The sequence below is a fragment of the Panthera pardus genome, unplaced genomic scaffold (assembly GCF_024362965.1).
Source record: "Panthera pardus isolate Hobbes unplaced genomic scaffold, ASM2436296v1 HiC_scaffold_1, whole genome shotgun sequence".
Classification (NCBI taxonomy): Eukaryota; Metazoa; Chordata; class Mammalia; order Carnivora; family Felidae; genus Panthera; species Panthera pardus.
This window is the reverse complement of record NW_026526654.1, coordinates 29,565,230-29,592,186: the sequence shown is the minus strand read 5'-3', so window position 1 is coordinate 29,592,186 and position 26,957 is coordinate 29,565,230.

The window sequence follows — 26,957 nt, the reverse complement described above, 5'->3', positions numbered from 1 at the left end:
ACTTCATGAGTATATGGTGTCTTCCTAATGTTAAAATTTACATCATCATTATTATTACTTATAATTTTTCAGATGCAACATTTAAACTTAAGCTTTTGAGGTATACTTTTAACTAATGATATTTAGTCAATCTTTTAGTTTTGCATTAAGTACTTTTCATTTATTGCCCATAATGCCACATGAGTATGTCACCATTCTTCAAATTGATGACTTACTAATTTGTAATAAAAAGAAAAAGAAAAAAACTTTTGATATAAATGTTATTTAAAAATTGACATGTTTAGGGGTGCCTGGGTGGCTCAGTTAGCTGAGCATCCAACTTTGGCTCAGGTCCTGATCTTGCGGTTTGTGAGTTCAAGCCCCACATCAGGCTTTGTGCTGACAGCTCAGAGCCTGGAGCCTACTTCAGATTCTTTGTCTCCTTCTCTCTGTGCCCCTTCCCCACTCATGCTCTGCTTCTCTCTATCAAAATATAAATTAACATTAAATTTTTTAATTGATACATTCAAAAGTTTGATTATGTATTTATATCTAAAGATAAGGCAGACATTGTATAATTATTAAACCAGAACAGCAATACAAACTTAAGGCAGATATAGTGCATTTCCAAATAAATCACTATTCCTCCAAACAAAACCCAATTTGTGTATCTGGAAAGATTTAGAGCAAAACAGGTGCATAATATTTTTCAGGCTAAGAATAGCAATTATAGGGTGATGGCAAGTGTTTTAGTAACCCTCCTTCACACCAACTTCTCAGCTGTACTAGGTCTCTATGTGCACTTAAGCCAGTTTGCAATTCAAGCAATTTCAATGTTTGGAGACTCTAAAACCTTTCATAGAGCACACACTTTTTGTGTTACAAAAGGTAGCAAAAAGCTTGGGTATCTGTTTTGAAATACCTTAGCAAACATATTGCAAGGAAGTGAAATAAAACAACAACAACAAAAAAAAAACCTTGGGACAGTAGGAAGAAAGTGGAATTCAAAACGCAGTTGAGAGTTCGGGGGAGCAGTGCTAATTCACCTGAATAGTTGCAAAAAGGTTGAACAAAACAGGTTACAGATGTGCTAAATCTCGACTCATGAGCAGAGAGCTTGCAAAAGGACATGGTAGTTAAGATAAAAGATGTCTTTGTGGGGCAAAGAAACAGAAATAAATCAACATCAGGTATTTAAGAGGTTAATTACAGCTCAGATATAAAATAGCACTGGAATAGAAGTTTAGAAATTGCTCAATCTCGATTTATTGAAAAGTAGTAAATAGTGGAATAATGAAATCAGGTTTGTGTTTAACTATGGCATTTAATAAATTCACTTCTCATAACTAATATTTGTTGAGTGACTGTCATATGCAAAGCTCTATGAAGCTGTATTTTCAAGAAAAAGGAAAAGCACAAAACGATAGTGAAGTGTGGCACATTATGCCCCCAAATCTGCTACTTTGGCATGAGGATTATTTTGAGCTGAAAGCACTTAACAAAAGAGCATTCTAATCTTCCCTTTTCTTCCTGAAAATAGGAGATAAAAACTCTTAGGTGAAAGATGCCCTCCTAGTTTGCGGGAAAAAAAAAAATCTTTCATGGGGAGTTGAAACTAAGAAAATTCTGTACAACAGACTTTGTTAAGATACTTCTTAATTTTCTTTAGCCTCCCATATATTTTAGTCACTTTTCCACAATTGCTTCTCTGTTCAACCTAGTATAAAAGCCACTAGTTTTGCCACTTCTTTGGGTCTTCATTTCTTATGGGAGCTCTGATGTCATGTAAAACTTAAATACATTTTATACCTTACCTCTAGCCTGTTAATCTGTTTTATATCAGCTTAATTTCCACTCTCCCTTAGAGAATGTAGGGGAAATTTTGCCTCTAAGACTAATATAATGGTTATCAAGATATTGGGGACCTTTGTAATATAATGCCAATCTAACATCTGCATAAATCTGCTAGTTAAACAAGTTTTTCAAAGCTTTTAATAGTGTACGAAATATACCATCATTTTCAAATAGTCCTAGGTCACATTTGGCAATAGATTTATTGCACCCAGTTAGGAAAGGAGAAGCTTGTTTGTTTGCTTTCTATCTTTTGCTAACTTTGTTTCTCTGTCTCTGGAGTTCTGCTCCAGATTCAAAATATTTTTAAGTTGTTTCCTTCCTAAAGGCTCGTCTCTTTTTTATACATGAAAAAGACATATATTTTCTAGTGAGAGATAAATTGAAAAGTGCAAAAAAAAATTTAACATTCCTTATTTTTCCAATATTTATATAAATACCAGACTTGGTGCTTTGCACTCTGGGTAATATATTGAGCAGGAAAAACAAGATGCCTGCCCTAATAGAATTATACTTTAGTGTAGGAAACATAAAATAATGGAACAAATGACCAAAATAAAAATAGATTATTGAAGGGTTATGAAGGAAATGCTGTGATTCTGGGAGTGATACAGAATAACAAGGAGGATGACCTCTTGGAAGGAACAAAATTTCAGCTGAGACCTTCAGGATGCTAGGGGCCAGTAGCAGCAGGTAGCAGGGGAAAACAGTGACCAGTGAATGCAACAGGGAGAATGTGGCATGTCTGTTCTTGTAATTGCCAAAATTTACTGTGATCATAGGAGAGTGAATGAGTTAAGGAGTTCTCAGAGATGGAGTCAGCAAAATGGGCTAGTAAGGATTTACAGGACCTGGGAAAAGTCTTCAAATACTTCTTAAGCATAACGAAAAATCATTTGTAAATAATAATAATAATAATAATAAATTAAAAAAATTCTATCTGCTAAGTGGAGAGGCTGGAGAAAGAAAGGAGCAAAGCTGGATAGGAAGCCAGTGCACTCAGCTGAATAAGCAATGACAGTGACTTTATAAAACTGTGGAGAGACAAATGTGAGGATGCAGCACACAGATAATTTGGAGGTGATTCAAACAAAATTTGAGGGTTGATGGAACATGGATTTGAGGATGAGTTCTTAGTCTGATTATACTGATCGTGAGGACAGATTCTTCTTTTTCCTAAGTTATATAATTAATTTTATGAAATATTCGCTGTAGCTTTTTCTGGGAAGGGTAACACCAGAGAATGTAAGGAAGATATTTCTCATTCACACCATTTATTAATAAGCACAAAAGACCAATGATAACCAAAATGATTTTAGTTAAAAGTACGAATTAGAGCAAAATATATCCGCCAAGGAATTCAAATGATTCTGTTGGCTATAGTACTAAATGAACAAATCAGAAAAAGTTAGCAAGAGTTAAAGATAATTTTCTTGCCTAAAATAACAATGACTTCTCCCAGGAAGAAAGTAGAGGGGATTCTGACAAACCCTGTTGGTATCTCATAAGACTTCAAAATGGACTGTGTCGACCAGCCATGGAAAAATGGGAATCTCTTTCCTGAGAACCTCATTCCTCTGTGCAGACCAGCACATTACAGTGATTCATGGAAGGCTTTCAGTTTTATACTGAAAAAAAAAAAAAAGAAATTAATATTAGCATGGGATCCATTGAATTAAAAGAAGAACCCCATTGTTCTCCTATATCTACTCTCTGATTGTTTTCTTACTTTATTTCTAACTTTTGCCTGCATTAATTTTTCTCCTTTCCCTAGATTTGCTTTGCTGTTATTGTAACTTTTAGCTTTTTGAGTGAAATGAGGAGTGCATTTTTATTGTTTCAGTAATGAAATTACAGTGCGATGCTATCCTCCAAGTATAGATTTGGCCAATTCATATAGATTTTTCTGTGTACTTCTCTCATGATTGGTATTTTCCAAATATTTTGTTTAAACCACTTTTATTATCCCACTGAATCAAAAACTACCTATGAAAGTGCTTTTTATTTCTAAATATTTGTTAAAAGATATTTTTATTTGTTCATTTTATTTAAATATCTGTAAGATTTTTTTACTTTTTGTCGTATTTTGATTTTTTCAATATTGTCTGTGTTCATAGATAAGTTTTACTCTGAAAAACTCTGAAGCTGTATAATCTATGATCATTTGATTCTTTAAATCTTCACTTCTTTAAATATTCTAGAATCTCAAGCTGTCAATATTGGAAATGACAAGCTATCATTTAAAATATATTTAAGGGGCATCTGGGTGGCTGATTCAATTGAGAATCTGACTCTTGATTTTGGCTCAGATCATGATCTCATGGTTCATGAGATGGAGCCGATCAGGCTCTGCACTGGCAGGCAGAGACTGCTTGGGATTCTCTCTCTCCCTCTCTCTCTGACCCTCCCCTGTGCACACTTTCTTTCTATCTCTCTCTCAAGGTAAATACAAATTTAAATATATTTATATCTATTTTAAAGGAGTACAGCTTATCATTTAAAAAAAATTTTAAAAAACCTAATTGCATTCTGAGCTTTACTAATATTGTCAAATCTAATAGCAATATCTTCAAGTAAGATTAGATCATAAGTACAGAATATTTAGACAAATACCAGTCATGGGATCATGGTGTATGGCAAAAAACAGCTTATTTTTAAATTTTTATTTTCTACATTATATTATTAGATGATAGGAAAACTAGAAGTTTTATCAAACATTTTTCAACAATTAATCAATTTATACCTTCAGAAATGAATAAAATAGAAGACAAGATAATAGTAGTATTTTAAAAAGTAGAAAAAATTATGGGGTGCCCGTGTGCTCAGTCGGTTAAGCATCTCACTTTAGCTTAGGTCATGATCTTGTGGTTCATAAGTTCAAGTCCTGCATCAGGCTCTGTTCTGACAGCTCAGAGCCTGGAACCTGCTTCAGATTCTGTGTCTCCCTCTCTCTCTGCCCCTCCCCCCTCACACTCTTTCTTTTTCTCTCAAAAACAAATAAAACATTTTAAAAAATAAAATAAAAAGTAGAAAAAATTAAAGCCAAAGTTTTTTCTCTTTAAGCATATTCTACCTGTTCATATGCAATAAATTTTATGATGTATATAAATCATTGACTTCTTTTTTTTTAATATATGAAATTTATTGTCAAATTGGCTTCCATACAACACCCAGTGCTCATCCCAAAAGGTGCCCTTCTTAAAAATAGAAATCCATAATACACTCAAAATATTTAATTACAATAACTTTTGCAAAGTAGAGAGTTCTTTAATAAAAGTTACATATATTTATTGTGTACACATGATGATTTGATGTACATATACAGAGTGAATTAATATTCCATCACTTCACATAGTTACCCTTTTTTATTGTTCGTGGAGAATAAGTTTAGGAATTCCCTGAGCTTGCACCAATGGGTTAACAAGCCTTAGGACTAAAATGTCTGAGACTAGGTATACAGGTAAACAGGGCAAGAAACTACTACAGCAGGGCGGAATTGCCCAGAGGTATTTAGCAAAAGAAAACAGTACCTTTTTGACCCTGAGGTAGCATACTCTATCTGTCTTATCCCCCAGGCAAGTTAAGATAAACAGACGTGGCACCTGGTGCCTGCCATAAACAGCTATCTGCTTGGGGCCAGGATTTTATATTGACTCAAAACCCTAACACTGCGTATCTTCGAAACCCCCTTTCTCTCACACACTTGAGTGAATGATCACTGTTTCATTGTCTCTTTCTGCATGTCAATCACGTTTATAAGCCTTCTGATCCTAACAAAAATGGAGCAAGGACCCTTACTCAGGCTCATGTCTCCTCCGGGACATTAGTCTCTCTCATATTCAATTCTGCATCTGCTCTTTTCCTGGACAAGGGAGTACTCCAGACTCAAAGTCTGTGGCAATCGTTATTGTGGTGACAGCCCCTAAATCTATTCTCTTAACAAATTCCCAGTATTCAAATCAGTATTATTGACAATAGCCATTATACTGTACATTAAATTTTGAGACCTATTCATCCTATGTAACTGAAGCTTTGTGCTCTTTGATCAACATCTCCCTATTTCCCCACCTCTCTGTCCCTGGTAATCACTATTCTCTTCTCTACATCTGTATGTTTGACATTTTTAGATTTTACATATAAGTGAGATCATACAGTTTTTGTTTGTTTGTTTGTTTTCCTGTGTGTCTGGCTTATTTCACTTACCACAATGTCCTCAAAGCTCACCAATGTTGTTATAAGTGGTAGGTTCTTTTTTATGGATGAATAATACTCTCTTGTACATATATACCACATTTTCTTTATCTATTCATATGTTAAGGAAACTTAGGTTGTTTCTATATCTTAGTTATAAATAATGATGCAGTGAACATGGGGATGCAGATATCGTTTCAAGGTTTTGATTTCATATCCTTTGGGTATTTGTCAGAATAGGGATTGTTGGATCATGTGGTAGTTCAATTTTTATTCTTTCGAGGAATTCCTTCACTGTTTTCCTAAACAGCTGCACAATATTACCATCCTACCAAGAGCCTATAAGAGTTCCCTTTTCTCTGCATTCTTGCCAATATTTGTTATCCTTTGTCTTTTTGATGATAGTCATCCTAACAGGTTTGAGATGATATCTCATTGTGGTTTTGATTTGCATTTCCTTGATGATTAGTGATACTGAGGGACTTTTTGTGTATCTTTTGGCCTTTTGTATGTCTTTGGAAGAATTTCCTTTCAGATGCTTTGCCCATTTTTAAAATCAGGCTGTTGTTGTTGGCTGTTGGGTTGTATGAGTTACTTTATATATTTTGTATATTAACCCCTTATCAGATATATGCTTGCAAGTATTTTCTCCCAATCCATAGGTTCCCTTTTCATTTAGTTGATTATTTACCTAACTGTGCAGGAGTATTTTAGCTTGATGTAGTCTCATTTTTAAATTTTTGTTTTTGTGGCCTGAGCTTTTGGTGTCTACTCTAAGAAGTTGTCAAGACCAATGTCAAGGAGCTTCCTCCTCTATTTTTTTTTCATTTTTAATAGTTTTAGGTGTTGTGTTTGAGTCTTTAATCTATTTTGAATAATTTTTTTGTGTATGGGGAAGATAAAGGTCCAATTTAATGAATATGGATATTTTGTTTTCTCAGTACCATTTATTGAAGGGACTATCCTTTCTCCATTTTGTATTCTTGGCATTCTCGTCCAAATTAATTGACTACATATGCTTGGTTTATTTCTAGGCTCTCTATTCTGTTCCATTGTTCTATGTCTCTGTTCTTATGTCAGCACCACACTGTTTTAATTACTATAGATTCATAGTATAATTTGAAATCAGGAAATGTGATACCTCAAACTGTTTTTCTTTCTTCAAGATTACTTTGACTCTTTCAGGTCTTTTATGGTTCTATGTGAATTTTATAATCGGTTTTTATTACTGAGGAAAGAAATATTTCAAATAATAACTAAAGTATATAAACACCAGTCTGTATATTATTCATTGATACATTTTTTGAGACTTCAGCCTTAAGAACTTAACAAATATAAATCATGCAAAGTAACAAAAGTCATTTGAGTTTCTTCCTAAAAATCAAAACTATTTTTTAAAATTCTTCTCAACTTACATAGTTTTGTGAGTTTTAATCAGTTTTTCCTCTCATCCCCAAGGACACTTTTTAAATAAAAGTTTAAAAATTGGGATTTATTTTTCTAAATTCGGAAAAGCAAATATTTCTCTATGCAATTTGTGTGGATTAGAAATATAAAGAACTTACCCATTCTGTTTACAAAGTTAATTTATACATTGTTTTTCTTTTGAAAGACAAAATTTTTTGATTCATGACTACTTTATTTGATATAATAAAACAAGTCTTTCTTTTAATAAAGGATATTTATTTGCTACACAAACAAGCAGTTTTCAAAAAAAATTTCAGCAGTTCCTAGCAAAGTGGTGGTCAAGGCCTACTATTTTCATTAATAATCTTTGTGGAAGATGTGCTAACAAAATGGTAACACAAAAAATAACTTTGAAAAAGTCAGTATACGTGAAGGTATTACAGGGATGGTCATGTACTAAGTAGACTGTCAGCTATATGATTTGATTTTAAATTACTAGAAATCACCTCCAAACTGTGCCTAAATATTTCCAGCGTCCTTCTGGCATATTGCTTGCAGTCCTTGCACTGATCATGTCTTCTTTTTATGAAATTGCTACAAGTAACAAGGAAGTATTTATTACAGTCTTCCAAATTCAATATGAATCAGAGTCCTAAGAGTTTCCTTCTAGTAACTAACACATCTTCTTTCCCTTTTGCTTTCAGTATTTTTAAAATTAATAGCTAAAAGGAATAGAGAGAACACAAGGAGGTAGCATAGAGAAAAGGGATGCTCTGTTCTTAAAAACTCTCAGTCCCTTAATATTCTCTAGTGAACTGAATCCCCAACCCCTCTTCAGTGAAGACAGTGGATATCTTGAGAGTTGTGCTGTAGGATTGGAATTAAACCTTCTATTTTTACAAACATAAAGGTTCAATGCTACTTCATATACATAATTTAAAAATAATAAACATACATATTTAATATATATAAAATTTAAAATGACCTATGTTGATCTCTCTTACTTTTTCAAATTAACCTGCAATTTTTAACAATAATTTAATATTGTGAACACTTGGCTGTGAGAGTTTCTACTATTTAATGGCAATTACAACCCTAAGAAATATATTTTTTTGACAGAAACATTAGTTCTTAATTCTGTAGTTGAACCAATGAATGTAGCTGTTAAGCTATGTTCTCTACTTTTAATCAATTTTGGGTAAATTAATGAAACATCAAGAGATCAGCTGAAGTGATAAAGGGATTAATTAGTTCATGGACAGAAAACCACTTTTTTAATGCTTTGAAGCAAGCTGCCTATGCACAAAGCTTTGAAAATGATCATCAGTATAATTGAAACAATTTCACTAAGAAACATATGCTTAAATTCTAGAAAATGTAAATTCATTAGCTGACCTAATGGGAACTATGCAGATAATTTCACAACTAAAATAATAAGGCTATGCATAGCAAACTACCAAATGGCAGTAATGAAAATAGACAGAATATCTAATAACTGGGCGAAAGCATTTTGTCAACAGTTTTAAGCAATGAGAATTAATGTCTAGATCATCTGAAACACTGTTTCCTTCATTTTATAAAGCCCAAGTTAACAATCTTTCTCAAATTATGAGTTATTGTAGTTCTTATATTATCCATAGAACTTTCATTGGAAAATACATGGAATGCTCTAGGGAAAAAAATAAAAGAATAATTTATTTCTGGAGGACAATGCAATTAGAACTATTTAACATCAAGAAGATTTGGAAAGAGTATAAAATGATGTCCTATACTTATCACTAGATAATCATAATTATATAGCATAAATTATTATTTTATTTATATATGTGCTCATACTTTAATATACAATTATTACATATAATGGATGATAACTTATATCATTATTTCTCTTAATGAATACATAATATTTGGAATGTGATATGATAGGCTGAATAATGTCTTCCCTACCCCAAGGCATGCATACCCTAATCCTCAGACCTGTGGATTTGTTACTTTATAAAGGACTTTTCAGATTTGATTAACTTAAGGATCTTTGGATGGGAAGATAAACCAGATTATGCAGGTAGGTATCATGGAATCATAAGTGTCCTTTTAAGAATGACACAGTCGAGTAGAGGCAGAGAAAGAAGACCATGTGATGGTGGGAGGAAGGAGAGGGAGCAAAGGTGACCTGATGCATGGCCACAAGCAAGGGGTAAGGACTGCCTCTAGAAGTTGGTCAAACACAGAAACAGATTGGCCCCTAGAGCCTCCAGAAGGAACTGGCTCTGCTGACAACCTTCCTTTAGCTCAGACTTTAAATTCTGACTTCCAGAATGGTAAGATAATACATTTTTGTTTTTTTAAGCCACTGTTTGTCTTCATTTGTCATAGCAGCCATAGAAAACTAGTACGGATTTGGTACCAAAATGGGACTCTGATATAACAAATATGAGAAAATGCGGAAGTGGCTTTGGAATTGGGTAACAAGTAAAGGGCAGGATGAATCTTGAGAAGTGTTGGTAGAAATATGAATGTTACAGTCCCTGTTAATTAAGAATCTGAAGGAAATCAGGAACGTGTGATTAGAAATGTGAGCAAAGTGGGTTGTCGTTATATAGCAACAGGAAGCTTCACTGATTTGAGTCCTACAGTTGTATAGAAAGCAGAATTTTTAAGTGATGAACTTGGTTGTTTTGCTGAGACTTCAAGGAGTGTTGAAGATAAAACTTGGTTTTGAATTGCTATTTATAGTAAAATGCAAGGAGAAAGAGATAAATTGAAGGAAATTGTGTTACACAGAAGTAAGCAGGACTTCATTTGGGAAACTTTCAACGTATCCAGATTGCAAAAGAGCTAAAATTAGGAGATTCACTTAAGAATGATCTTAAGAGAAAGCCATGGGTGTGCCTGGACAGACTTTTTCTCGTGCCTCAGAAGTAACAAAGGTGCACATTATTTAGTCACACAGAAGGTTCTTTAAAGATCTTAAGTATGTGACTCATGTGACTCATGGATCTACTCACCCATTTTAGTGGAAACCAAAAATAAGGATGAGATTGTCTAGGAAAACCTTTATAGAACTTGATTGCTTAATGGAGTGAATCCTCTAGACATACACAGGAGATCCATAAGATACCTAAAAACGTAGTATCAGCAGAAATGCTATTGGCTTGGACCAAAGGGAACATAGAAAGGGCAGATGATAGAAGGCTGTCAGATTCCAAAAATTCTATTGACAGGAAAAATACTGATAAAACCAATTAGCTGCAAACACATGCTACCCTTCATGAAGAAAGGAGCATGACTCATAAGGTAGAACTGAGTGAGAGTCCAGACACAGAGCTGTGGGATCAGAGGGTAGAACCTAAGGTCAAATGGACTATTGCCAAGGCTTGACACCTAATGGAGTATGTACAGTTAGATTATAAATTTACTTGAAACTGATGATTCTTTTTTTTTTTTTTGACCCTTTCAGTTTCTTCCTTTTGAAAGGAAACCATGCCTATCACACTATTGCATTTTGGGAGTAGTTGTATTGATTTTAATTTCTCAGTTATACATTTGGCAAGGAAGTTTGACCAGCATAGATCACACCCAGACCTCACCCATACTTGATTTAGATGATTTAGATGATACAATTTGGAACTTTGGAGGTGATAAGACTTATATGAGATTTGGAATTGAGTTATTCTGCAACTGGTTGAGACTTCTGGGGATGTTGGGGTGAATGTATTTTACATATGAGATGAATATGGGCATCTGAGGCAATGAGCGCACAGTGGCAAGATTCCTTCCAAATGCCCTTCCAAAGATGTGTATACCTGAACTCTGAAGCCTGTCAATACATTACCTTACATGGCGAAAGAGACTTGTAGACATGATTCAGTTAATGCTATTGATATGAGGAGATTATCCTGGATTATATGGGTGGACCCAGTCTTGCAGGAGCATTAGTAAATTTATGTATGTGCCAGTTTTTTCTCACAGCATCCATCATGATCACCATCAATAAGTTTTATTGAATACTTACTAGTTATTTACTAAACTTATAGTTACTAAACATGTTGGGTGCCAGAGGATTTCTTACCATAGTCTTTGTTCTGGTAGTTTTTTAACATTATTTTATTTAAATTACAGTTTAAGGTGGATATCATCACCCATAAGGAGGAAGACGGGGGCTCTCAATTACACATACGTCTATACTAGAGATCAAGTTTAGAGAGGTGGTTATATTTATACAAATCAATGAGGTCACATGGTGTTAAAGGAAAAACTGGAGAACAAGAAAATAAACGGCCACGTACAAACGTTAGGGAATATGAATATTAACTGAATATAAGAGATTGAAGATGAAGTACAAAAGTGACTGAGTTACTGGAACAGTTGGTAGAAGGAGAAAGATAGTGTTTAAAAAATTGTAAGAATGAAGAAAGTTTTAAAGGAATTGTCATCTAAAGTGACAAATATATGGATAATAGCTCTTTTAATTGGACAATTAGAAATTATTGATCATAGTTTTCAAGAGAAATTTTATAACTTTCCATCAGATTCCTAACTCTAACCGTGGAAAAGAATTTGCATTAGTTTGTGCATATAAAGCCTCAGATATTATCTGCCCCATCTAATATTTTATGCTTCCACACACTATAATTTTGTCTAAAGAAATTACATAATAAGGTCTAGAGAAAAAGGCAATCTTAAAAAAAATTGTAAAATAGAACAGATAATGTGTAATATTCTCTTTTACCCTGACTTTATCTTTTGTGTTGTTTGTTTTCTGACCAATATGTGATTGACTCTTAATCTGTTAGTATGAAAAGGAAGGACCATCTAAGACTGTAATTATGTTACATTTTACAGCTTTTGCATAAAATATCTTGAGTCCACAGATGACTTGTTTGACAAAATTTATTGAGCTGCTACTAAGCAAAGAATAGATAACAGAAAATGCCATATTGAGCCTTTAGAAAGCCTTCTTAAGATGATAGATGTTAATTGTGGAGGTTCGTCAAATAAGTATAAAATTACTACTCAAATAACTTGCAGTAAATATATATCTAAATTACTGCAAAATCATTTGATGTATTTGTTCCTTTTCTCATTAGCAAAGCTGCAAGAGCTAGGAGAAAGAGAATGTGGTACTTTAAAATGCATGTAATTTATAGATATGGTCGTTTGTCATTTGAGAAATATATTGTGTTCATTCATTAAAACATATTCAAAACATTTTTTAGACATAAATCTTGGATTTGCATTTACTCTCTGATTTAATTTCAGTACATAAATAATATTTCATTATAAAAATCTTTCATATATCCCCTGAAATTTTCTGGAAGAAACACATATTTACTTTTATAATAGGACATAAAGGGAAAATAAATTCATCATATATAATTTTTCAATCTAGACAACGATGGAGAATTCAAAAAACCTTATATTGATGGGCGCCTGGGTGGCTGAGTCAGTTGAGCGTCTGACGTCAGCTTGGGTCACGATCTCACAGTTTACGAGATCGAGCCCCAAGGTCGAGCTCTGTGCCGAAAGCTTGGAGCCTGGAGCCTGCTTTGGATTCTGTGTCTCCCTCTCTCTCTGCTCCTCCCCTGCTTGCACTCTGTCTCTCTCTCTCAAAAATAAATAAACAAAACCAAAAAAAAAAAAAAACCCAAACAAAAAACCCTATATTGTTAACTGATATATGGTATTGTTACTGTTACAAACCATAATAAAGCCTAAAAATGATTATGTTTTGCCAAACAGTTCTTTACATGTATTTAATAATTTAATTAAATACTAAGACAAAGTTTTTAAAATTATATTAGACCTCCCATCGAGGTATTATAAACAGACTCACCTGTCCTTTCTTGAGAATCACTTCTCTAACTATGAAGCAACAACATAATCCCTTGAAAACGAATCAAGCACATCTGGTAACTTTATTTCATTATTAAATGTTCTTATGGAAAGGTAGTTGCATTAATCATGATGCTTCCTTGTCATTCAAAAGGGCAGGGAATTTTAACTGACATTTTTAAATGATAACATAATGAAGTGTCTCTTTTTAAAAAAATAGCCATATTCTTTGGAGACTGTTTTAGTCACCTCTGATTTTCCACAGATTCTAGAAATGAAAATTGCTGAAGCATGTGAGACATTTTAAAGTTAACTTCTAAGGTAAATAAACATAAAAAAATTTTAAAAATAAACAGAAGTTTTAAAAATATGACAATTAGGTTATAGAGGAATCATGCAAATTTTCACTCATGTCCATTGATTTAACAAATCTGAATCATATATGATGTGCCAAGCATGATGCTACATAGTAGGGAAGATGGATTTGGCAAGATTCCTTCTTCAAAGAGTTCATAGCTCAAGAGAAAGGAAATACAACAAAAATGTGATTATATTCCCAAGTGTTACTCTGGGGGTATGCATAACATAACCCTAAGTATCTTGGAGGTATCAACTAACAGCCTGAAGAATCAAGAATTAGCTAGTAAAAATAAACGGGATTTGAGAATAAAGGTAATAGAAAGTAGATCAAATGATTCTCCCATGGCATTCTCATTATGGTCAGTGTCTATGTAATTCCTCATCACTCTATACCTTTAGTTTACTCTCAAATTATACATTTATTGAAGCGAGGGATTCTTTTTAATTCTAGCAGACATTGAAGCTGTTGCATTCAGAATAATTAAACGTGCTTTAAAAACTAATGTCCTCAGAGCTTCACTCTCAGAGGTCCTGATTTATGGAATGTTGTTTTTTCAAGGTAGAGAATTGAGTGGGATTGGGAAAAACTTATGACATAATAATTTAGGATTAATGGACACAAAGAGACTATAGTCTTACAGAAGTTTACAAGTAAAATATTGTCTAAGAGAACTGATTGAGCAGAAGAGATTTTACCCTAATGAACAAACTCTTTCTAAAATAGATGGGCTTGCAGAATTTTTGTCAAGCAATGAGTGAAATTATATATTGATTTATTGTTTTATCTTCCTGGGTAGGGCTTTACTGGAACTAAAACTTAAGTTATTATTGATACAAATAACCTCAGTTCTCAATCTTCATTGTTATGTTGATGCAGGTAGGTGGTCTTAGTTCTTAGCACTTGGACAGGTTCTTGTATTTCCAATTACTGCACAAATATTGTTTTTAATCAATGGCTTACACTCTCATAATAATTTTTCTGAGCAATGTAGTATATTGGCTACATATATTTTATCACAGTATTATATTTAAACATTTCTTACACTTGGCTAAATTACTTGATGTGTTGGTTCACTAGGAGTGTGTGAGAATTCTGATTTCTCTATATTTTATTTCTCAGAGTTTTATGTTATGTTTCTACAATTGCAGTCATCCCTCATATTTATTGACCTTTTATAGTTCTTTCTTTGGGAATTTATTATTGATAGTATTTGCACGTATTCCAATATTTTCTTCCATTGAAGGTTTTTAAATATATATTTATTATTACTGACACTTTAAACTTTTCTTAGTCTGTTATTTATTTTTTAATACTTTTATAGTATTCAGTTTTATAAACTTTACTTTTGATATAATACAATTTGCCAGTCTTTGGTTATTCATATATTCTGTTTCTTATACTTTAAAAAAATATTTCCCACCCTAATGCCATTTATTTTTCATTCATCAGTTTCTTTTCCATGTGTTAAAATGTTGCTTAATCTATTGAATATAATTTATTTACATTTTTTACGAGTCAGGGATATAATTTTAATATTTTTTAAATACAGGTACCTACATCTATGCATTTTTCTTCAAATACTATTTGCTTTCATTCTGCACATTTTGAAATGCAGTACTTTTATGTGTAATCCAGTTTAAATATTTCAAAACTGCATTTGTGATTTTCTTTTTAACTTTAGGTACACTGAAGAAAGTGTATATGCATTTAATTCTCAGGGATGTAATTGACTTTTTTCTCTTGTTATTATTGCTATTGTGATACTTCTGTTTACCTTTTTTATTAGTGATGATTTTTAACTCTGCAGCCCTGTGGCTTCTGATACAGAGATAGAATGTTTGTCTATCTTTAATTTATTTAATTCTACTTAAGTATAAATGTGTTTAATATTTTCTATTCACTCTCAACTTCCAAGAGAAGAACTTTATCAAGTTCTCTTACCTCCCTAAACTATCTTGCTGCCTCCTACTGTTTATTTCATTTCTGTATGGCCAGTGTTTTTATTTTGACCCTTCTTTAAACAAAAATTATTATGGACTTGATATTTATGTCTACCCAAATCCATATGCTGAAGCTCTAATACCAACTGTGGCTATATTGAAAGATGGGGCACCTAAGAAACAAATTAAGGTTAAATAAGGTCATAAGGGTGGGGCCCTGTCAATATGATTACTGCCCATATAAGAAGAGACATCAGAGTACTAGCTTGCTCTTTCTGCATGAGTTCACCGAGGAGAGTCCATCTTCGAGAGGATGACTATCCACAAACGACATCAGCCACAACCTTGATCTTGGACTTCTAGTATCCAGAGATGTAGAGGCAAACTTTTCAGTCTTAGTGGCTCAAATTATTACATCTCCACCATTATCTCACAGTTCTTTTTGAAATGCTACTAGGCATATGTTCAAGTCACTCAAAGTCTATCTCTCAACCTCATAGTTTAACTCTTTTACTCTCTGTAGTGATTTGTCACTGTTTTATAGATACTGTCTTAAAGTCTCTTCCCTCCACAGTGTACAATATATAAATTATCCTATCCAAAACGTTTGGTTTTGTTTGTCTTCTAGTTAATAAATGAATCCGGATTTTGTTATTGTCTAATATTTTTGGGGTTTTGTGTGTGTGTATTCTTGTCTAATGTTTCCATGTTCTTATCAATAGTTTATTTCTTTATTATGTAGGTTATTTATATTTTACATCTTTTGAGACGTAAAGCATCTTTTGAAAATTAATTTTGGGGACACCAGGATAGCTCAGTTGGTTAAGTGTCCGGTTCTTGATTTTGGCTCAGATCATGGTTTCGCAGGTTCATGGGATTGAGCCCCATGTTGGGCTGTGCAGAGCCTGCTTGTGATTCTCTCTCCCTCTCTCTAACCCATCCCTGCTCACACTCTTTCGCTCTCTCAAAAATAAATAAACATTTAAAAAATTCATTTTGAGCTACTGCTAATACTTGATTTTTTGAGAATGGATTTATATTCTAATTATCTCTTTTGTTGTGTCATCTTTCTTAGTATTACTTTCTTAGATAGGATTTGCCACTCTATCTCAAGGATTATATATATGTGTATATGTAATAAATATTTATAAATATATATGTATACATATAAGTTATGATTTATTGTTATGTATATAGTTTGACCAGAATTTTTGGATTTTTGTTGTTTTTATAATTTATGTGTGTGTGTTGATTGCTCCCCCCGCCCCACTTTGTCTCCTTAAGACCCTATTCAGAGTCATCCTCTATAAGTAGCTCAAAATTCCCGTCCCTACAATTATACAGAAATTACAGAGCCTGGTGGCTAGACCCAAGTCTACTTATTTTCTTTTTCCCTTCTATCATCTCTGTCTATAAATACACTACTTATTCTATACTTTGTAGGACGGTCAACTACTTTAGGCTCTAATTTTACTCAAAGTCTAATACTCTTGCTGAATGTCAGGTGTCTTGTTCCCTGATGTCGAACTCCTAACCACCATTGTCTGTGTCTGGTGCCAAGGCTCCACAGGTTGTGGTTTCATCTTTGACTAACAATTGTGTTTCCTGTTCCACATCTGACACAGATTGGGCCTTACTTAGTTTTGAAGCAGCAATCTTTTTATTGGCTTTTTAAAAATAACTTATTACTGGGGGTTTTCAGAAGGTTATTTTAGTTATGTGTTTGTTCTTTAAGAGTTAAAGCACGGACCCTAAGTGTGTCTTGATGTAGATGAATGTTCGCCACCTTTCTTGTAGGACAGAGACAGGACACAAAGAAACTAAATCCTTTCTCGATCTGGGATGTTCACAAGCTTAACAAACAAATATTTGAGAATAAAATATGCTTTACAAAATGTAGATGAAAAGAAACAGAGGCCATTGTCTGCTTTTATCCTATGTAGTAATGCAGTTTTCCAAAAAAGAGTAAAGTAAGTTATTTATTCATGTGATCATTAATTTAACGACATACAAGGGGAGAAGTACTAAGAATCTATGAACTATGCATTAAATTTAATCATCCTTTTTGTAATTAATAGTCTCTGAAATACATATTAAGCCTAAATACATGAATAACTTTAAATTGAGGGTCACAATGTTAAATCCCCATGATAAATCTCAGTGAATTTATAACAAGCTAATGAACATAATATGTAGTACAATTATCTCTTAAATTATTATGACTGATAAATGTCCTATTTCCAATCCATGACACCATGAATTGTAGATCAAATGAAATTTTGAATGTTTAAACTGTTATTTATCTCTTGATTTTATTTTATTATTTTTAATGCCTCAAAATACAAAGAACTTAAAAAGACAGTTCTAAAACAGCTTGACATATTATGAAATTTTAATACTCTGAACTCAGACTCAAATTATTTCTAAGATTGTGTTTCAATTAATGTGTAAGTTTTTGCTGTCCTCTGGAGGCAGCTTTTAAAGCTCGCCCTTCTATTCCATAGGACTGTCTAAAACAATAAACACTTCTTATGAAAGGCCTTAATTAAGAATAAAATGAAGAATTATTCAGTTTTCTAACATTGTCTAATGTATGTAATTTTTGTCATATTATTTAACTCTAAACTATACAACTCTAATATTCACTGATGGAGTATACACCTGAAGTGAATATATTTTAAACAATTATATGCATATTGTCATATAAATACAAGAAAAAAAATAAAAGCTTTTTAAGAATCTCACTAACCAGAGAATAATATCATTAACCCATTGTTCTATTTCCATTTCTGGTTTTATAATGAACATATCAGATCTATGTTATCCAATTGAAAAATAAATATTTGCCTATTTTTTATCAAACAATTCCTCATGCTATACAATAGTCGCCATAAATAATGTTAGTAGCTTCACAATATGCTAGTGTAAAAAATTATGGTACAGTTCTGATGTGCAAGAATGCAGTAAGTGACCTGTAATCGTAATTTAGGTTATCTTTAGAAAAAAATATTGCTTTTCTTTTCTATATCTTAATTAAATACTTTAAACATTAACGTACGTATCTTTTCCCTACTACATGACACAAGATTTGGTAAATACTTTTTGGAAGCATGTGTGCATTGTTTTCCACTGCAACATCTTTTTATGGAGTTCGAATATGCATGATTTGTATTTTTATAAATAATTGAACAATAAGTTTATCTTAACTAAGTTTACCATGTTTTTCAATATTCACATCAACATTTATAGTGAATATTTCCCAGGAATAGCACTAGCTTAGATGTGTTATTTTTTAAAGGAGTCACTATGTCTGAAAACAATTCGGGGCTCCCACAGGGGCAGACCCAGTTTTAAGGATCACGACACTCAGAGAAACTCATAGCTGTGCCTTACTATCAGGTGTTTGCGGTTTTCCCAGGCCAGCTGCAATTTCCCCATCAAGTATCTTCTTACAAACACAATGCTACCTACTTAGATCATGTAGCACCTTATCAGGTTATCAGAGGAACAGAGCTAAGTAGTTAACCAAAGATCAATTGTGCATGTAGAAGAGGAAAGAATTTTGTTAACTTTCTACCCACATATCTTGCCTTGTATAGATTTTGGTTTCTACATCTGTCTTGACAAATGTCTTTATATCATTGATTATATAAATTATTTATTCCATTCATATGTAAATTACATAACAGATACATGGTAGAAGGAAATTCATAAATATATAACTTAAATATTCAATTCCAGTATATAAGTATTATATATATAGTGACATCTTAAAATGTATGCAGAGCTTCATTTTCTTCCTACCCACCAGATTTATTGAATTTTAATTGATAATTCAAATTATATATGTTTAATGTGTACAATTTGACAATTTGTTATACCATATATTAGGAAATATTCACCACAATCAAAGTAATTAACATATCCATCAGCCTACATACTGTTTTCTTTACTTTTTTGGTGTGATGATAATAAAACTTAAATTCTACTTTTTTAGCAAATTTCAAATACACAATACTATATTGTATATTGTATATTTTTAACTATAGTCACATTTTTGTACATTAGGTCTCCATAATTTGTTCATGTTCTGTAACTGAAACTTTGTACCCCTTGACCAATATCTCTACATTTCCCTCTCCCCCAGCCCTTGGTAACCACTCTTCTACTCTATTTCTGAATTTAGACTTTACATACAAGTGAGATCATGCAGTTTTTTGTCTTTCTGTGTCTGACTCATTTCACTTAGCAAAATGTCCTCCAAGTTCACCCATATTGACATATATGGCAGAACTTCCTTCTTTTTGTGGCTGAATAATATTCCATTGTATGTATATGTATGGAATGTATATAACGAGGCTGAGTCCATATCTTGGCTATTGTAATAATGCTGGAATGAACATGGAATACAGATCACTTCAAGATCTTTATTTTACTTCTTTTGGCTTTATATACAAAAGTGAGATTGCTAGATGATAAGGTGATTCTATTTTTAATTTTTTCCCATGCTCTTTGTCATAATGGCTGTGACTTACTAAAATTTTCTGTTGATTCCCAAGTTTGTATATTTTGAAGGAGAATTAAATATCCCTCTTCCTTGCCCCCCACCCCCCATACACTGCTTTATATTACATTAATACAGAACTCAGTCTTGGCTGTTTTGTTTTAAATACCACCTGACACTCAGACAAGCAAACAAAATGCACAGCACTGATCTAATTTGCATTTGAAATAGTGGAATTTAATCTCTTTAATCATGTGATTTAAAAAAAATTTTTAATGTGTATTTATTTTTGAGAGAGACAGAGACAGAATATGAGTGCGTTAGCGGCAGAGAGAGAGAGAGACACAGAAGCAAAAGCAGGCTCCAGGCTGTGAGCTGTCAGCACAGAGCCCGACGCGAGGCTCAAACTCACAAGCTGTGAGATCATGACCTGAGCCAAAGTCAGAGGCTCAACCGAGTGAGTCACCCAGATGCCCACAATCATGTGATTTTTAAAAGTGATGTGTTTTGTTCACTGCGGTGATGGTAGTAGGTTGAATCAGGCTTTAGAGACTGGTATTGGAAACCAAGATCTGGGCACGAGATTTGCTCATTACTGCTGGGATGTCTCTGCATGTAGGCATGTTAGCTAAGGAATAAGAAGTTATATGACTTATTACCCCCAATATATACACTTATCTGCAAATATATCTATGCATAACCATCTGTTATGTTAAGCCAAGGATGAGTTCACTCTGATGTTGCCCACTGTAATCCGTTAACACATGCATCATTCTGGCCTCTTCCCCTTGCTTATCTGTGGCCTGCTACTCCAACAATGAAGAACCTGGCTCCCACTTACTGCCATTCATTGGCTCCCACTTATTTGCTTAATGTTTTAACTCCAGTACTCTTGTAGAGTAGTTTCAAAACTGTTAAATTGTATCCCCACGGGAAACAATTTTAGCAAATGTAATGTATGCATTTGACTTTGAGTTCCAGTTGTGTTCATTTCTGCTCTGATTATGTCATCCTTAATAATCAATGAACAAGAATATTTTTATTATGACAGAAACATGAAAGGAAACTATCAGAGAGAAGTCAATAAGAATAAAATGCATCTATGATGATAAAAACAAATAGATGATAAAGCATACCAGTTATTATCTTATTTACACATTTAGCTTAAAATGTATGTTAAGTAGTTGAATGTTTATTTTAACTGAAACTAAGCCATTGTATTTGTGCCTCTTGTTTGCTTACTAAGGATACTTTGTGGTGAAAATTTAACCCTTGTAAAGAAAGAATTTGACTCTTGACCTACTAAATTTTATAAGGAATTGAAAGCTTAAAGAGGGACGCCTGGATGGTTCAGTCAGCTAAGCATTGGACTCTAGATCTCAGCTCAGGTCATGATCTCACAGTTTGTGGGATCGAACCCCAAGTTGGACTCTACACTGACAGCATGGAGCCTGCTTAGGACTTTCTCTCTTCCTCTCTCTTTCTGCTCCTCTCCAGCTTGTATGTTGGTGCTCATGTGTATATGCACTCTCTCTCTCTCTCTCTCTCTCTCTCTCTCTGTCTCTCTCCCTCTCTCTCTCTCTCTGTGTCAAAATAAATACACTTAAAAAAAATAGCTGGGCTGCCTGGGTGGCTCAGTTGGTTAAGCATCCGAATTCAGCTCTGGTCATAATTTTGCAGTCCGTGAGTTGGAGCCCCGCATCGGGCTCTGTCCTGACAGCTCCGAGCCTGGAACCTGCTTCGGATTCTGTGTCTCCGTCTCTCCCTCTCTGCCTCTCTGTGCCTCTCTCTCTCTCTGTCTGTCTCTCAAAAATGAGTAAACATTAAAAAAAGAAAAAAAGAAATAGCTTAAACAATAATGTGTATGTGATAAAAACTCTTTTGGAAAGTAAAATTGTTTAATTAAAAACACTCATAATTACTCTCTTCTACATCTTAAAACTGTTTAGCCACTTCATCTCACCTAAGAACTCTACTAGTTGGTTAATGACCTCATATTAGTTTGGACAGAATCCAGTGAGTGAATTCAATACCTTTCATTCAGAAAACTGCCTATATTCATATGTTTTATTGTTCTTCAACTTCATAGTGCTGAATTCCTGTGTAAACTAAAATGTTATGCCCTCTCTCTAGTCAGAGAAATTACATTTGAGGGAGTCTATTAGTTTTGAGTCCTGCCACACAGCAGTATAGAAATAAAAATACAATATAATAAATAAACTAGACATAATCAAAGAGAAGGGGAAAAATTCACTCATTTGAGAAAGATATCTGAACTTTAGTTGTGACTATTTTTTTTAACCTTTAGCAAGTGCAAAATACTGACATAATAGATACTTACCTATAAATAAAGACCTGCTTTTGGTTTTCCATCCCAGTTAACACTTGCTGTCATAACTAATATCCTCCTGCCTGTAGTAATATGGTGTGAACCCTATTGAACTTTCCTGGTCTTTTCCCTGACCAACAGCTTGCAATCCAAAGTTAAATTTTATAAATGGGAGGACCAATTAGTATACTACCTTGCAGTGTGACCTTGGTAGAGGGGGGGAAAGTCTCTCTCTCTCTCTCTCTCTTTTGTAAATTTAAGATTATGTAACAAGTGAAGTATAAATCATTTTTTGTTTGTGAATCCTTGAAGAACTTGGCCCAAAAAAGTAGCTTAGTAGTGATAAATGTATTTGACTCTTTCAGTTATTTGGGGAAAATAGCAAACTGCAACTCAAGTGTTTCTTGTTCCTGAACACCTCTGGGACCTAAAGTTACTATTTCCTTCTCTCTAGGATCAGAATCTGTCAAAAGGAACTTTATGGAAGATTGCCAGCCTTGTATAATTTATAAGAACAATGAAGAATCTTGGACATTGCTGATTCTTAAGGACATTTAGCAATTTTTGTTCATTTGTTTCATTCTGTTTTATTTTGTTTTATTTCAATAGGAGATGAATATACTGGAGTAAAAAGAAAAATGTAAAATAGGACTGTGTGGAGCAAATGAAGTAGTATTAGGAAAGGAGAAGGTGTCCAAATAGGAAATTCTCTGAAGGTAGAGGAATTCAAATTGTAATAAAATTTTGAAGAAGTAAAATGATTTAAGGATTGGTGGAATTGCTATGGCCTTAGTTTATCCTCAGCTAACCAGGAAAAAAGAAAACCTAGAACCAACTTATAAACTGCTTTATGGAGCTCCTAAAGAAAATGAATATATTGTGTGTGTGTTCCGTTGTATAATATGATAGAACTGTGAATATATACAAATTACAAAAAGAAGTCCATCTATTTATAGAGTAGGTTATGATGAACTTGGGATACCTTAGAGGAGTTTTGGAGAGGAGAAAATGTGCGAATGCTGTACTATTTTTTGACTCAATCCTACAAGTCTACCAAGAGTAGCCAGATTTAACGACCTAGCATCAGTCCATTCAAAGTTTTGGTCCACTGTTAGGTCCTATAAGCCAGTAACTGGTAACTACCTCAGATTGAGCTCCACATTTGATGCATGCTGGGAAATCAACAGACCAAGGCCGCAGTGCAGGAAGAGGATATTTCTCTCTTACACTAGCTGATTAGGACTTACAGGTAAAAGACAAAGACTCTGATTAGCACTGCTTTAACCCTTATGATTTTACAGTGCCTACAGAATTTTAGCTGAGAGCCATTTTATTCTTTATTATTATGATATGATAGAGGCTATGCTAGAGTGGTAGCTACATCTAATATTTGCAAGGCCCCAGAAATATTAGACAGTTGTCCTGTAGTAATTATTTGTGTCAAGGAAAGTCAATTATTTGGAGAACTTGATTAAAGAATTACTAATTAATAGCATTATCTCAAAGTACCAAGCCCACATTAATTGTGAATTGTTGTAGGGCAGAAGAAATTAGAGAAAATTAATATGTGTGCAGATTATCACAAAAGATTGATTTGTTTAAATTCTGCTAGGCACAGAATGTCCTAGATTGCTTAGTAGCAAGCTGGTCTAGTTTCAGATTAGCAGATAATTTGAGTTTAGGAAAGCAGATAAACATATTCATCTGGCCAATAGGATATTTTTTAAATTCAGAGATGCCTTAGAAAAATCTCTGAAACCCAAGCCTCCTTGCAAACACTGATGTTTCAGTATGTTCCACTATGTTCAGGAATATGAATTATCTACAGGTGCAAGTCTATTTTGATAACTATTGAATTTAAAGAGGTTGGAAAAAGCATGATCAATGAATTTGGGGAAAAAACATTCTAACTGAGCACATAATAATTTTCAATTTTGTCATATCTTAGTGAAGTCATATCTTAGTGAAGTATTTTGGATCCATAGTAGCCAAACAATCGATAAAGAACACACACACACACACACACACACACACACACACACACGGCTTCCCCATATTTTTTATCCCTACCAATGAATATAAGGAAATTAAAAGTGTTTACAGGTAGCAGTTAATTAGTGTGTCAAAAAATTCCTCAAGATAATAGAAAAGAAGTCTCTTATAAAGTTGGTGCTGGAAAAGCATATGAAGGAGGATGAGCTCAGTGTAGGCCCAAAAAGGATATTCTGCCCCCTCTCTGCCAAACACAACATTGCAGAAGTTTCTGCTTAACTTTTGTTATGTGTCATTGTAGTTACTTTTGTTAGTTCTATTATGTGTTTATATTAAATGCTGATGCTATATATGGGGTTAGGATACAGTATCTTTCCATGGGAAAAATACATCACATTTTCTCATGGGTATCTGATTGTAAATTCTATTTACTTATTTAACATTCTTAATTGATAGCTATAGAAAAGAACTCTGGCTAATTCAAAACAAAAAAAATGAGTTTTCTTTTATGCTTATAGTATGTGAAGCTATTTTCATGCAGCCTATATTTAGAAGATAAAGAACCCTGAATCTTGTACTTTTTTCAAAAGTGAAATTGCTACCAAAACTAGCATATTTTTGTCTATATATTGAGAGGAAGTAAAAAAATTGCATGACAGTGGATAAGGCTAGAATGATAAAACTATAGAAGTAAAGCCGTTCCAGAGAGGCCCAATAGCAATTCTGGCCTAGACGTGGAAAGAAGTGGTGAACTTAGCAAGTTTATAGGAAATGTAGAGGAGTCAGTACCAGTGCTGAATACAATAATTGTCCAAGAAAAAAAAGGAGATAGATTTGTTCTTTAGTACCAATCTTGTTTTGTGTAGTAGATTTTATTTTTTTCCAAGTTTTTATTTAAATTCCAGGTAGTTAACATACAGTGCAATATTAGTTTTTGGTGTAGAATTTAGTGATTCATCACTTACATACAATATTGGGTAATAAATTTTAAAAAATGAAATCCTCACTCTTATAAACCCGAAACTCCCTCAATATATTTAATAGTACTTCTCAAGGACCTCTATAACCCATGATAGGATACTTAGCTATTTCAAAGTTAAGGCTTTGACTTAAATGCTATCCTGATGTAAGCATTTCATTTAAAAATATTAAATGTCTACTATATGGAAGGCATTGTACTTGATATTTTAAAAATCAGGTTAATTTTTAATGTTATTTCAATATTATAGATGAAAAAAGCATGAAATTAATAACTGGAAGTGCCAAATTCAGATTTAGATCCACATAATGCCAAATACTGTTTTTTGGTTTTGGGGGATTTTTTCGTAGGTTGTTTTTGTATTTTTTTTTTGTTTTTTTTTTTGTTTTTTTTTGTTTTTTTTTTTGTTTTTTTTTTTGTTTTTTTTTGTTTTTTTTTTGTTGTTGTTGTTGTTTTTTTTTGCTATAAACTTTTAGCTCTCTGTATGTATGTATGGATCTACTTCTAGGCACCTAGTTAGTGTACTGACTTAGTTAAGGCTGATCCTGTATGCTCTCTAGAATCCTAAAGAGTTCATGTTCATAGGAATATGGAGTTTTCAGACTCAAAAAAAAGTGCCATAAAGGACGTCATCGAGATAAAGAGGCCTCATATATGCAAGTCACACTGTATGCAGTTTGTTTTTTAACAAATACACAGAATTTCAAATAATATGCTTCAGCACAGTCATATATGTGCTTCTTACATGTGCTTAATTCCAACATATCATAAATGCTGCTTTGATTTTTGTCATATCTACAGTATCTTATCCTAGGATGTCTGAGATTGTCCCTGAACTTTGGTTAGCTCTCTCCCTTACTAGGCAATATAGCTCTGTTCCAAACAATGCAACACACATTCAATATGTCTTCACTCCTTAGCCCACATTCTATAATTAACCCAAAATGTGGAACATGATATTATATTATGATATTCTGTTATGACATTATAGATTATGATATTGTGTTATACTATATTATATATGTTATGTTGTATCATAGCATATCATATCATATCATTGACTTCTTAATGATCTCAACTCTGGCCTAAAATAAGGAGATAGGTGTAACTAGTTCTATATTATCAAATTGCAATACTTCTTTGCTTTTATTCATTTTGTAATGAAGTAATAGAATCAATCATGTAGGCAGTATATGTTGGAGTTACTACTTTCTTCACTTAAAAATGAGAAGATAGTATCATGACCTCATTAGACAGAACAATATTACTTCTTATTTACTTGATTAATTTTCATTCATTTCCTGTTTTGTTCAACTATTTTAAAATCAGTCTCATAATATATAGAGATACATCTGTGCCTTAAATTGCATTTGGAAATAAAAAATTCCAATAATACAAGTTCTTAACATTAATAGGAAACGCGCCAAATTTTCTAAACCTTTCCCCACATAGACACTTATTTGAGTCTTTGTGCACAAACAGCAACAACAGACTATGTGTTCATTTTCCTCCCTGGTTCAAAAGAAAACATACACCATGGAAGACATTGAATGACTGAATCCTGGCTCTCACAGAAAGATTCAAATACTGGC